Here is a 14,345-nt window from a genome sequence, read left to right on the forward strand (position 1 = left end):
CACTGGTTTGATGCAACTTGCCACGAATTCCTCTCCTGTCTCATCCTTTTCATCTCACAGTAGCACTTGCAACTGCCGTCTGCAGTTATTTGCTGGATGTATTCCAATCTCTGTCCTCCTCTACAGTTTTCACCATCCACAGCTCCCTCTAGCACCATGGAAGCTATTTCCTGGTGGCTTAACACATGTGCTATCAGCCTGTCCCTTCTTCTTGTCAGTGTTTTCCATATATTCCTTTGCTTGCTGATTTTATTTAGAACCTCCACATTTCTTATGTTATCAGTCCACTCAGTTGTCATCGTTCTTCTGTAGCACCACCTCTCAAGTGCTTTAATTATCTTATTTTCCAGTGTTCCCACTGTCCATACCATAAAATGTGGTGTTTCAAACGTACATTCTTAGAAATTTCTTCCTCAAATTAAGGCCTATGTTTTATTGTAGTAGACTTTTCTTCACCAAGAATGCCCTTTTTGCCAGTGCTACTCTGGTTTTTGTGTCATCCGTGCTCCATCCATCGTCGGTTATTTTGCTGCCTAGATAGCAAAATTCCTTAACTTCACCTACTTTGTTACCACCAATCCTGATGTTAAGTTTCCTGCTGTTGTCATTTCTGCTGCTGTTGTCATTTCTGTTACATCTCATCGTTTTCGTCTCTTACTCTCAGTACATATTCTGTACTTATATTCCATGTGGCAGATCCTTAATTTTTCTTCACTTTCACCGTGAATAGCAAGTAAATCTTATCATTGATATCCTTTCACCTTGAATTTTAATCCTATGTTTGAACCTTGTTCCATTTCCGTGATTCCTTCATTGATGTATAGACTGAACAATAGGGATGAAAGACTACATCCCTGTCTTACGCCCATTTTAATACCAGCACTTGTTCTTGGTCTTCCACTCTTTATTTTTCCCTCTTTGTTCTTTTTCATACTGTGCATCACCCATCTTTTCCTATACCTTACCCCTATTTTTCTCAGAATTTTGAACATCTTGCACCATTTTAAATTGCTGAAAGCTTTCTCCAAGGTGACAAATCGTATGACTGTGTTTTGATTTTTCTTCAGTCTTGCTTCCATTACCAGCTGCAATGTCAGAACTGCCTCTCCAGGGCCGTTCCCTTTCCAAAAGCCAGACTGATCGCAATCTAACAGATTGACAGTTTTCTTTTCCATCCTTCCGTACATTATTCTTGTAACCAACTTGGAAGCATGAATTGTTAAGCTGATGGTGCGATAATTTTTGTACTTATTGGCTCTTGCAGTCATTGAAATTGTGTGGATGATGTTTTTCTGAAAGTCTGATGGCATATTGCCAGTCCCATACATCCTACACACACAAACGTGAACAGCCATTTTGTTTCCAATTCACCCACTGAGTGTAGAAATTTCCATGGAACGTAAAAAAAAGGTATCCCTTCTACCTTATTTGATCTTAAGTCTCCCAAAGCCCTTTCCAGTTCTGCTACTGGATCACCTATCATCTCTTGTTTCTTCATCTATCACATCATCAGACAAGACCACCTCAGCATAGAGACCCCAAATGTACTCCTCCAACCTATTCATTCCTTCCTCTGCATTTAACAGTAGAATTCCCATTATTCTCTTAATACCACTGCCCTTGCTTTTAATTTCAAAAATGGTTCAAATGGCTCTGAGCACTATGCGACTTAACTTCTGAGATCATCAGTTGCCTAGAACTTAGAACTAATTAAACCTAACTAACCTAAGGACATCACACACATCCATGCCCGAGGCAGGATTCGAACCTGCGATGCTTTTAATTTCACCGAAGGTTGTTTTGCCTCTTCTGTATGCTGAGGAAGTCCTTCCAACAATAATTTCTTTTCCTATTTCTTCACATTTTTTATGCACCCATTTTGCCTTAGCTTCCCTGCACTTCAAATTTTGAACTAATTAAACCTAACTAACCTAAGGGCATCACACACATCCATGCCCGAGGCAGGATTTGAACCTGCAATGCTTTTAATTTCACCGAAGGTTGTTTTGCCTCTTCTGTATGCTGAGTCAGTCCTTCCAACAATAATTTCTTTTCCTATTTCTTCACATTTTTATGCACCCATTTCGCCTTAGCTTCCCTGCACTTCTAATTTATTTCATTCCTAAGGGACGTGTTGTTCCGTATTCCTGAATTTCCCTGAACACATTTGTACTTCCTTCTTTTGTTGAGCAACTACAATATTTCTTCTGTTATCCATGGTTACCTTCCTGGTACTTTTTATTTCTCCATTTTCTGTGATTGCCCTTTTAGGAGATCTCGATTCCTCTTCAACTGAATTTCCTACTGTGCTATTCATTATTGCAGTATCTGTAGCCTGAGAGAACTTCAAGCATATCTCTTCATTCTTTAGTGCTTTTGTATCTGATTTCGTTGTGCAGTGATTCTTCCTAACTGGTCTCTTAAACTCTATATCCATTCCTGGGCAAGCCCTACAATGCAAAATCTTAACTACAGAATCTCTGCCTGACATGTAATCTAACTGAAATCTTCCTGTATCTCCCAGTCTTTACCAAGTATGTGTTTTCCAGTTGTGAGTCTTGAAGAGAGTATTCAGTATTACTATTTGAAATTTATTGCAGGACTCAATTTGTCTTTCTCATTTCTAATTCATAATGCCACACTCGTATTCTCCTATAACGCTTTCTTCTACTCTTTTCCCAAACAGCCATGTTCCAATACCCCATGACTATTAGATTTTCATGTCTTTATGTACTGAATTACCTGTTCAATATCCTTACATACTTTCTATACCTCTTCATCTTCTGCATGCTGTGTTGGCATGTATACCAGAACTAGTGTTGTTGGTGTTGGTTTGCTGTTGATGAGAAGAATTCTATCAAAGAACTGTGCACAGTAGCTCACACTCTTTTTCTACCTTCTGTTCACAAGGAATCCTACTCCTGTTGTACCATTTTCTAGTCCAGAATCTTTTGCCAATGGAGATATATTCATGACACTTTTTCAGTTACAGGTCACATGTCATGTGGATACACATTAAAGTCCATCTAACAGAAAATCTGCAGCACCTGGTAGAATTTTATTATTGTTTTTATTATTTTTATTATCGAAATCCTGGACGCATAGAATAAATAAATAACAATGTACAATAGTACATATGGTTATTGAGGTGATATTTATGGTGGTGTGGGCAGACTGTGAGATCACATTTGAAGTTAAGTCTGTGCTAGCCAGTATAATGTTTCCGTGAAAATCATTGCAATTTTTTTCTTTTTTGTCTTGGGTTTGTCAATATATTCAAAGTTGTGGGTCATCTGAAGAGTGGAATACCAAAGCGAGGTTAGTGTCATGCAACTCAACCAGAACAGAAGATAGTTGCTTGAGGCTGCTTCAGCGAGTGAGCAACATTGGCGTAGCCACCCCCGTAAGACTTTCGCTCTACTGCCGCAAACACATTTTTACTTACAACTGAGCACAGTACTGTTCAGCCTTGTCTGCTATCCTCAACTGAGATGACAGCAGCATCTTCTAGAAGGCCAGCTCTGTGGTTAATGTATTAGGCAGAACTCAATGTTAAAGTTATTGTTAGATGTACTCTGAGTGAGAGACTTCTATTTTCTCAGTGTCAAGTGATACATTAATGTTCAGAGACAGTTGTAAATACTCTTGACATCCGTGTGGAAATGAATCATACGAAGTTAAGTACTTCTCTTATCCATATTATAATAAAGTGAACAAATGTTTTATGTGTTATAGCGTCTACTCTGTCTCCTCCCGGACCTAAGTAAAGAACCCACTTTTGTGCTGATGAGTGTGTTTTTTTTCTAGTACAATGGAAGTTGAAAAAAAAAATAGGGTGTTGAGTACACTATTTAACAGTTAAGTGTGTTCCAACGCACAAGTATTGTGGTTACTTACAGAAAGTCCCATTGCATTGAAGTACGATTAATGAGTTACCACCGTACGACAATGCAGTAAATTGAAAGTGACGTTGAATCCAACAGGACTGTTGAAACAGAATGTTTAACTTTTCATCTTCTGTTTTTCCTTCTGTACCATGGGATTATAACTTAATTCAGTTGGAAATTTCTGTACTCAGAAGTAAAGTTAGTTGCTCAGTTTACTTATTAAACATTTTATAATGAATATGTATTGTCTTACTTTGCCAGCAGTTAGTATATAAAAAATTGTAAAAAAAAACCTTAAAATTATCTTTCTTTGTTAATGTGTCATTATACAGCATGTGGGGTACGTTTTGGTGCACTTAACCCCATAACTTTTTTCTTTGATTTCTGTTGCAGTACTCTTTCAGCATCTTGTGAGGGATAGCCATTAAGTTTTTACTAGTCACCTCAAATAAATGAATTTACATAACTAATTTGTGTAGACAAGTATTAACTTACTGTTAAGTTTATGTAAATTTTACTGCCTCCCTAAGTGTGAGGCAGTTTTCTCGAGTAGCTTCCTGCCATGAGAAGCACCATGTCACGTGACTCATTTAAATCTCATGTTAGTGCACAGTGTATGGTTTAGTTCATTGATTTAGAGATTGTGTAATTTACTTCTTGCCATAGCTTTTTTGTAAGCACAGTTTCTGTAAAAAGTAACTGTTTATAGAGCCATTTTCAGTAGATAAATTTATTTCTGTTTTCAGATCTAGTGGATGTAGTGATCATAGTCTATACTGAGAATTCCACAGAGCAGATTTTAGTGTTTGTCTATTCTCCTCATTTGTATTTTGCCAACGTTCCATACTTATTAGCGTTACAGTCAGGTAATTTTAGCTTTTTTGGGGGTCTGTTTGTATTTTTTGAGGTGTTATTCAGTTCTTTGCGCAGTATGATATGGATGGTGACTGTGCTTGTTACGAGTGGATACAAGGTATTGGTTGCTGAAAGCTGGAGGCTGTGTTGGCCACAATTGACAGACTTCTGGCTACAGCTCAAAGCTGTAGTGGCATTGGGATACCAGTGTTGATACTTAAAGACACCTATGTTGTTGTTGGAGTCCCTTGGTGACCTGGTTTTCACTGCATCTCTCAATACGCGAAATATGACCAGTTCATCTTCACATGAGTTCGTGTCACTGGGCAGAATGCAAAAGGGGGAACAGCCCACACAGCTGGCACCATATGTCTTCAGTTGAAGGTGCTAACCAGTTTGATAATACCTCTGAGCCAGCACAGGATGACTCTTCTGTTGGACCAGCAGCTGGTTTTCCTGCCCAGTCTGGACAAATGCAGAGGGTGGGTGTGCTAGTCATTGTGAGCTCCAATGTTAGGAGGTTAATGGAACCCCTTTGGGAAATATCATACATGGTGGGAAAGAATGCCAGTGTACACTTAGTGCCGGCGAGGTCTCGTTTGAGACCTGAATGCGGCTCTGGCAGCACGTATTGAGTGCATGGGGTGCAACTTTTTGCAAATAGTGGGACATGTCGGCACGAATTATGCCTGCCATTTGGGGTTACAGTTCCTTTCAGCTGATGGCTGACATGATGAAGGCAACTAGCATTATATGCAGGGTGCAGGCTAAGCTTACTATTTGTAGTGTCATACCAAGGATCAATTGCGGTCCTCTGGTTTGGAACAGAGTGGAAGGTGTAAATCAGAGGTTGAGATGATTCCGAGATCTTATCAGATGCAAATTTCTCAACCTCTGCCATCTAGGAGAGTTATTGGGTTTCCCTTAATAGGTCAGGTGTATACTACATGCACAAAGCAACTACTACGGTAATGGAGTACTTACAGCATGTAATGGTCTTTTTTTAGGTTATGCTAGAGGAGCCCACCTTGGGATCAAAGACGAATTGCCTGCCAAAATGGAAGATATATCAGCCACAGTATTCTCAGAGAATGTTTGTCCTTGCATATCAGTAATAGTAAAGGTTAATATAATATTAGTAAATTGCAGGAGCATTCAAGGAAAGTCCCAGAATTAGTATTGCTTATTGAAGGTTATAGTACCCAGATGGTATTAGGAACAGAAAGTTGGTTGAAAAGGGAAGTGAACAGCAATGAAATCCTAAGTTTATATTGGAATATTTATTTGAATGATAGGATTGTCTCCACTGATGGTGGCATATTTGTTGCAGTAAAGAATTCGATAATACGTAGCTAGGTTATCAGAGATTTTGAATGTGAATTAATTTGGGTTAAGTTAAGTGTCAGAGGTTGGTCAGAAATGGTAATTGGATGCTTTTATAGACCGCCTGAGTCAGGAACATTTTAGAAACAACTTACAGAATGTCATCAATAACTTTGCTGATAATGCCATTGTGGCTTCAGCATGCCACGTATAGATTGGGAAAAGTCATGCTATCAAAACTCATGCCAGAGACAGGGATTCGTGTGAGAAGATTATGAATGTCTTATTCGAAAGTTAGTTTCAACAGACCGTTATAAAACCAACATGTGGTAGTATCTTAGACCTAACAACAAACTTTCAGTACCAGTTGAATGTAGAGCAAGGTATCAGTGATTGTAAGGTTGTGATTGCAATTATGACTACGGGTATTACAAGGAATGTTAAGAAAGGTAGGAAAATATTTTCACTTAGCAAGAGTGACAGGACGCAGATTTTTGTGTATCTGAGCAGTCAACATAAAATATTCAATGGAGCACTAAAGGAAAAAAATCAAAATCATTGTTCATATATGTTCTAAGCAGGGTCTTAAGGGGTGGGAAAGGCCTACTGTGATTTAATAGCTGACTGTTTTGTAGACCACAAATTCAGAAGACGAAATCTAATTGATGAAAAAAGGCTGAATGAAGTGAAAATGAGTGTAAGGAGAGCAGTGAGAGAAGCATTCAGCATTATCGAAATCCTGGACACATAGAATAAATAAATAACACTGTACAATAGTACATATGGTTATCGAGGTGATATTTATGATGGTGTGGGCAGTCTGTGAGATCACATTTGAAGTTAAGTCTGTGCTAGCCAGTATAATGTTTTCGTGAAAATCATTGCAATTTTTTTTTCTTTTTTCTCTTGGGTTTGTCAATATATTCAAAGTTGTGGGTCATCTGTAGAGTGAAATACCAAAGCGAGCATTCAGCAACTTTGAAAGTAAGATTTTGTCAACTGATGTGACTAAAAACCTTAAGAGGTTTTGGTCTTAATAGTTCGAACTCCTCTATTCACTCAGGCATGCAGTGACCCTACTCGCACCAAAACGGAAGGTAACATAGAGATGGTCGAAATACTAAATTTGATCTCCCAGAATTGTTTCAGTGTGGAAGATTGTAATATGGTTCCTCATTTCAGTCGTCATACGAACATTGAAATGACAGGCATTAAGATAACTGATTATTGAGTAGAAAAGCAGTTAAAAATTTCTTAATTGTGGAAAGACATCAGGGCCAGATGGGATACCTGTAAGATTTTACAAAGATTGTATAAAATAACTTGATCACCTTCCAGCAGCCATTTATTGTAAATCTCTGCAGCAATGAAGTGCAGGTTCTTTCCATTTTCAAGAAGGATCATAGGACAGATGCACATAATTATAGGCTTGTACTGTTGAGGTCAATCTGTTGTAGAATTATGTTTAATGCTCAAGAATTATGACGTTTTTGGAAAGTGAAAAACCCTTCTATAAAAATGGTCATGGATTCTGCAAACAGAGATCCTCTGAAACTCAGCTCGCTCTGTTCCTCCATGAAATTCATTGTGCCGCAGACAATGACACTTAGGTTGATTCCATGTTCCCTGAATTCAGGAAGGCATTCCACATGTTTTCCCACACTGCCATTGAGTGAAAACAAATGTGGGCTTACCCAGTATTGGACCAGATTTGCAACTAGATTAAAGACTTCCTTCCAGATAGAACTCAACAGATCACTTGTAACCAAATCTACAGATGTAAAGGTGATTTAGGGATTATCCCAAGGAAGTGTGAAAGAACTGTTACTATTTACAGTGTATATAAATGATCTAATATAAAGCTTTGGAAGCTCTTATGACTGCTGATGATGCACTTGTCTTTAAGGAAGTAATAATGCCAGAAGACAGTATGAATTTGCAGAATGACCTTCAGAGTATTAACGAATGGTGCATGTCCAGCAGTTGACCCTGAACATAAATATGTAAGATATTGGACATGCATAGGAAAGGAAATCCACATCTGTACAACTACACTATTGATGATTTATTTGCTGGAAAAAGTTGCGACTGTAAAATATCCAATGTTAAGTGGAAGGACCACATAAAACGAATAGTAGCAAAAGCAGAGACCATTCTGAGGTTCATACTGTCTTACAAGGCACTTATTTGACCGATTCTTGAGTATTGTTCATTGGTAAGGGATCCTTACAAGGTAGGCTTGATACAAGAAATAGAAAATATCCAACAAGAAATGTCTTGCAAGGTACTTGTTTTAACTGATTCTTGAGTATTCTTCATTGGTATTGGATCCATAGCAATTAGGTCTTGTGTGTGTGTGTGTCTGTGTGTGTGTGAGAGAGAGAGAGAGAGAGAGAGAGAGAGAATATCCAACAAAGAGTGGCATGTTTCATCACGGGATCATGTAGTCGGTGCAAGAGTGTTACAGAGAGGCTTAGCAAACTCCAGTTACAGACATCACAAGAAAGGCATTGTGCATCACTGAGAGGTGTACTATTGAAATTTTGAGAGAGTGCTGTCCAGGAAGAGTCGAACAACACATTACGTCCTCCTGCACAAGTCTTGCAAAATCAACATGACGAGAAAATTTGAGAAATTAGACCTAACCTGTAGAGGTTTACTGACAGTCATTCTTCCCTCATGCCATTCGTGAGTGGAATGGGGAAAGTGGGATCAGTTAGTGGTTCCAGAAGTACCCTCTGCAACTTGTGGAGTATGATGCAGATATAGATATTTTGTTTGTTTCTACTCGTCACATAGCAGAGATGCTGTGTTGCAAGTAGACATGGCAAAGACACTGTTAAAAAAGTTAGCTCCCGGTGAATGAGGTCTTCGTCAGAAATAGGCAACATACACACCCACACTCGCGCAAATACAACTCACTCACATGTGACCACAGTCTGTGGTGCTGAGGCCAGACTGCGAGCAGTCTGGTAGCTGGTTGCGGTACGTAGGAGGCTGTTCCATGGTATAATGCTGCTTGTGGGAGCATACAGTGACAAGTTGGAGGGAGGCTAGACTAAGGGGGGGGGGGGGTTAGTGGAAAAAGAGGTAAGTAAAAAGACTGGGTGCATTGGTGGAATAGGGAGCTACGTAGTGCTGGAATGGGAAGAGCAGGTAAGGGGCCAGATAGGTAAGGGCAATGACTAACAAAGGTTGAGGCCAGAAGAATTTTAGGAACATGGGATGTATTGATTCGAAGGATCTATACGGCACAGGCTGTAAAGCAGTTACTGAAGTGAAGACTCATGTTGGGCAGTGTGCTCAGCAATGGAGTGATGCAGCTGTTTCTTGGCTACAGTTTATCGGTGAATATTCATGCAGACTGACAGCTTGTTGGTTGTCATGCCTGTACAGACTGCACCACAGTGATTGTAGCTTATCATGTAGATTATGTGACTGGTTTCGCAGGTAGCCTGGCTTTGATGGGATAGGTGGAGTAGGTGGTGGTGGGAGGATGTGTGGGACAGGTATTACATCTAAGTCATATTACAGGAATATGAGCCATGAAGCTAAGGGTTGGTAGCAGGGGTTATGTAGGGATGGACAGGGATATTGTGTAGGTTTGATGGGCAGCAGAATACCGCTTCGGGAGGGGTGGGAAGGATAGTGGGTAGGACATCTCCCATTTCAGGGCATGACAAGAGGTAGTTGAAATCCTGGCGGAGAATGTGATTTAGTTCCTCCAGTCCTGGGTGGTACTGAGTCATGACGGGAATGCCCCTCTGTGGCTGGGCAGTGGGACTTCGGGAGGTGATGGGTGACTGGAGAGGTAAGACACGGGAGATCTGTTTTTCTACAAAGTTGCGAGGGTAATTACAGTCTGTGAAGGCCTCAGTGAGACCCTTGGTATATTTCGAGAGGAGTTGCTTGTCACTAGAGATGTGATGGCCACAGGTAGCCAGGCTGTGTGGAAAGAGACTTCCTGGTATGGAATAGGTGGGAGTTGTTGGAGTGAAGGTATTACTGGTGGATGGTAAGTTTAATATGGATGGAAGTACTAATATAGCCATCTTTGAGGTGGAGGTTAACATCGAGGAAGGTGGCTTGTTGGGTTTAGGGTTTAGTAGGACCAGGTGAAGCAAATCTGGGGGGGGGGGGGGATTGAGGTTTTTGAGGACTGTGGATAAGGTCCAGATCACGAAGATGTCATCAATGAATCAACCAGGTGAGAGGTTTGGGATTCTGAGTGTTTAGGAAGGATTCCTCTAGAAGGCCCATGAATAAGTTGGAATAGGATGATGCCATGTGGGTGCCGTAGCCATGCCCCAGATTTGTTTCACGAAGATAGCTGGGGAGAGTTCCTGTTCCTTTGCTTCATGAAGCCCTACTCATCACTATTGATGCCAGCTTCCTTTACACTAACATCCCTAATACCCATGGCCTTACTGCTACTGAAGACTACCTTTCCCAATGTCTAGTAGGTTCCAAATCCTCTTTCCTAGTTTCCATGACCAACTATGTCCTCACCCACAATTTCTTCTCCTTTTAAGGTATCACATATAAACAAATCCATGGTATGGCCATGGGAACTCACGTGACACCATCCTATACCAATCTATTCATGTGCCATCTAGAGGAATCCATCATACAGATGCAGAATCCCAAACTGGTGCAGATTCACTGATGGCATCATGATCTAGATCAAGGGTGAGGACACCCTAGCCACATTCTTCCAGACTCTCCCTCTATTCTCCTCCGTCCATATCAAACCTAGCAACAATCATCAATACTTCCACTTACACAGCTCCCACCCATTTTAAACCAAGAAGTTGCTTCTATACAATCTAGTCACCAGTGGCTGTGTTCTCTGGTGGAACACGATGAGAACATTGTGTGAAGTGCACAGAAGTAGCTATTTGAGTATGTATGAAAATGTGAGGTAACCACTGTTACTCCTAAATTTCTGTGGAATTAAGTTTTCTGTGTGTGTGTGTGTGTGTGTGTGTTTGAAAATCCCAGAGGTTCAAGTTGGTAGTTTATATGTTGCAAGCGAAAAAAGCTTTTTAGTAAACTGAGGCACTAGCATTAGTTCCCTGTTCACTGTGACAAGGAAGCTAGTATAAAAAGTAGTTTGTGGTTTTGTTTGCAAAGAAGTGCTCATGGGATGAAAGCACTGCTTGAGATTATTCTGAGATGATGGGGGGGATTGCTAAACATCTAGCATTTTAGTAAGGAGCTTGTCGGAGTATTTGTATAGTTGTAAGATTATTTGTTATTTTATGAGAAATTTCTTTATTCATAGCACATGGGCCATCATAGTTGAAGCATAAAGATTGGCATGGTATGCGTAGGTCTGTAAAATGTCCTGACAGTGATGTTCATAGGGACTTGTTGTATACTTTGATTCTTCATCTGTTTAACAGTAGACATAAGAAATGTATTAGTGGAGCAAGTAGCTGTGAAATTAGTAGTGTATGATTGATAGTATGGACGTGGCGCTTGAAGGAAGTGTTTGTTTAGCTGTGGGTGTTTTCATAATTGCCATGTGAGGAGAAGCAATACTCGTGATAGGCGACGAGAGGTACAGAGAGAAACACATTTATTGCGAGTATTGTATATCAGCAGCTCTTGGGCGGGTATCAAGTAAGACGCAAAGTGAAACGAAAGAGGAAGTATGCATGAAAGTGGCCAAATATCGACAAGAGTTCGCACTGTTAGGGTGAGGTGAATAAGCTAGTGCGGTGCGAAAATTTTCGAAGAGAGAGGCGGTTTTAAAGAAAGCACAAGAGTCCTATGAATGCCCTCTTGCGTGTTTCTCTTTCAGTGGCTATTTGGCATGTCTGCTTGCGCCATAGAAAGCTACTGTATGTGCCCCAGGCCCCCATCTAGCGGCCGGAGGTGCAAGCGGTGTTTACATACAGTCTCGCCTGAGGCAATGGTCTCTCATTTCGGAACGCAAGAAGCACTGGTAGCGCACAAAAATAGCCGAGTGAGATCATTGCGGCCAAGTAAGGGTAGAAGTAGGTTCTTTGCAGAATGTCTGAGCTTAAGAAATTCTTCGATAAGTAAATCGCGAAATGTGAAGAATGTGTCGTATTCTCGTAGGGCGTGTTGACGGTCTCGTGGCATAAGTAGCGAGCGGTGATAGCTTGCAAGCAAGATCATACTTCACAGGATCATTTCTGTAGTATGTCTTCAACTCTCTCTAGTTCAACGCTGGAGTAGACGTAACCACGATGATGAGTGGTAGCACTCTCCCTGAGCGTGAGGCTTGCGATCAAGATTCATCGCATCTTGGTTGTAATCGATGATCGTTCACCACATTCTGAGGGATGTGGGAAGGGAATAGCGCTTTCCGAGTGGTGGTTTTATTATATAGATTAGAAGCATAAGTCATACTGTTGGTATCGGGACCCGCGTCGTTGCAGAAATGTCGCTACAGGTTGTGGAAAGACTTCGATTGCGACATGTCATGAAAGCCTCGTGGAAGTTTCTCGAGTGGCACGGGGACGAGCCATTTGATTTGGCCTGCTCCAAGTGCTAGGCTTGGATGACAACGACGTACTTTTGAGTTACAAGAATGAGTGAGCAACACAAGAAGAGTGCAATTGATGACCATAAAAAGCTGACACACAACACAGTCTCGATAATCACCACTAATGCATGATGTACGAAACATTTAGGAGGAGCACGTTTGGCTAGCAAACATGAATTGAGTGATTTGCAAGGCAGTGTTATCTGCAAGAAGGAATGCATGAAATTCGCAAATGAATAAGACTGGTTCAAATACTATCGACAGAAATTTTATTTCTGTTGTCAACTAGTATTAATTAGTTGTGTGGGAGCAGGGGGATATTTCCCTTGCACCATACATCTACATACACGTTGCGTGTGATGTGGCCTAGTTTTGCGTACAAAGAACTATCTAGTTGTCAGTTTTTTGAGTGAACGAGTGTGGTGGGGAGGAGAGAGATTAGTGTTAGATGCAGAGCAGTGCGGGCAGTTGTGTGTCGGACGTTGTATGTCGGACGGTGGGTCGCCGACAGGAATTATGCGTGCTGCCATCTGTCGGCAGGTGAGGTAATGAAGCAGCTTGAATGGTGACAGAAATGATGAAAATAGTTATCTAAAGAGTAATAGCGACGACAGTTGGCAGACACTTATTTCAGCGTTGACAGTTAGTTTGGGGTGTGTGCTTGCATGACACTGGAAGTCTGTTGACGGTAGATAAGTAGACAAGACGGCAAGAATTTTCGGCGTTCTCGCGGAGAAGTAATAGAGAAGCAGCCATAAGTATTGAAGTGAGGGCGTTGATCGGCACTCTGGTTTCCCTTCAAACCGAATAAATCTTTCGCCTTTTACTAAAGATTTCCGTGGAGGGGAACATTAAATGAGTCTAGAAGGTATTTTTTGTAGTGCTCGGCTATTGCTGAGCCACAATCACAAGTAAAACGTAATGTGAGTAGCAAGAGGTAGATTGTGTTGTGAGAATGAAGGGCGTGGATTAGCGGATCACGTTTGACCTGAAATGGCGTGCAGTGTGTTAGACGATTGTGTAGAGAGAGAGAGAGTGAGGGGGGGGGGGGTAGAGGGGGGCAGAGCTATTTATTGTCCTGCAAACTCTTGGTGAACCCTTTCCGTACCTCAGTTGTAGATGATTTGAGAATGTTTACTTGCACTGCAGTTGCACAACAGCATATAAGCTGATATTTGGAAGTGAATGATGAATGATTGTCTTTGTAATAAATACTGGTATGTGATAAGTAGATTTTGTTTTGAAAGCCAAAATAATTTTTACCGCAGAAGTTTGTGATTTGTAGGTATGATGTGAGTGAGATTTGGGCTGAAGATGGTGGTTAGTTGGGCAGGATGAGTATTTCAATTGTTTTCAATAGAGTGGATATTAGTGGCACTGGCTTGTTGCCATAATGTGGCATTGGTTCTTTGTTCATAACAGTGTACTCAGTTTTGTAGAAGATTTAGGTGAGAAAGAGACAGTTGTTGAATATGACATAGATAGCTAGAAATGAATTGAGTAGCAATTTCCTGCTAGGTGTAGTTTGGGTATGATGTGTCTCAGTGAGAGATAAATCTTGAAATTGAAGGGTTGTTCCTTGCTACAGTCTTGGAAACTATGTATCTGCTGTTGACTCCAATGTTTTCAAGATTACTTGTGTACAAAATTGGCCAGACTTTGCAGTTTCTTCTTCAATAAATCAGTGGAAGGTGGTGCAGATAATGGTAAAAATGTTCAGTGCCTCCTGTGAGTTGTTGATGCTGCTTGTCTTTTAAGTAAAA

The 14,345-nt window shown here is 40.7% G+C and overlaps 2 non-coding genes across 2 annotated transcripts; both read left to right on the plus strand.

Moving 5' to 3' along the window:
* Positions 1-12,204: 12,204 nt before the first annotated feature.
* On the plus strand, positions 12,205-12,411 carry LOC126254373 (small nucleolar RNA U3). The gene has a single exon (XR_007546069.1). It is a non-coding gene; the product is annotated as a small nucleolar RNA U3 (small nucleolar RNA).
* Positions 12,412-13,364: 953 nt separating this feature from the next.
* LOC126254622 (U5 spliceosomal RNA) lies at positions 13,365-13,483 on the plus strand. The gene has a single exon (XR_007546283.1). It is a non-coding gene; the product is annotated as a U5 spliceosomal RNA (small nuclear RNA).
* Positions 13,484-14,345: the final 862 nt, after the last annotated feature.

Source organism: Schistocerca nitens, chromosome 4 (genome assembly GCF_023898315.1).
Source record: "Schistocerca nitens isolate TAMUIC-IGC-003100 chromosome 4, iqSchNite1.1, whole genome shotgun sequence".
NCBI lineage: Eukaryota > Metazoa > Arthropoda > Insecta > Orthoptera > Acrididae > Schistocerca > Schistocerca nitens.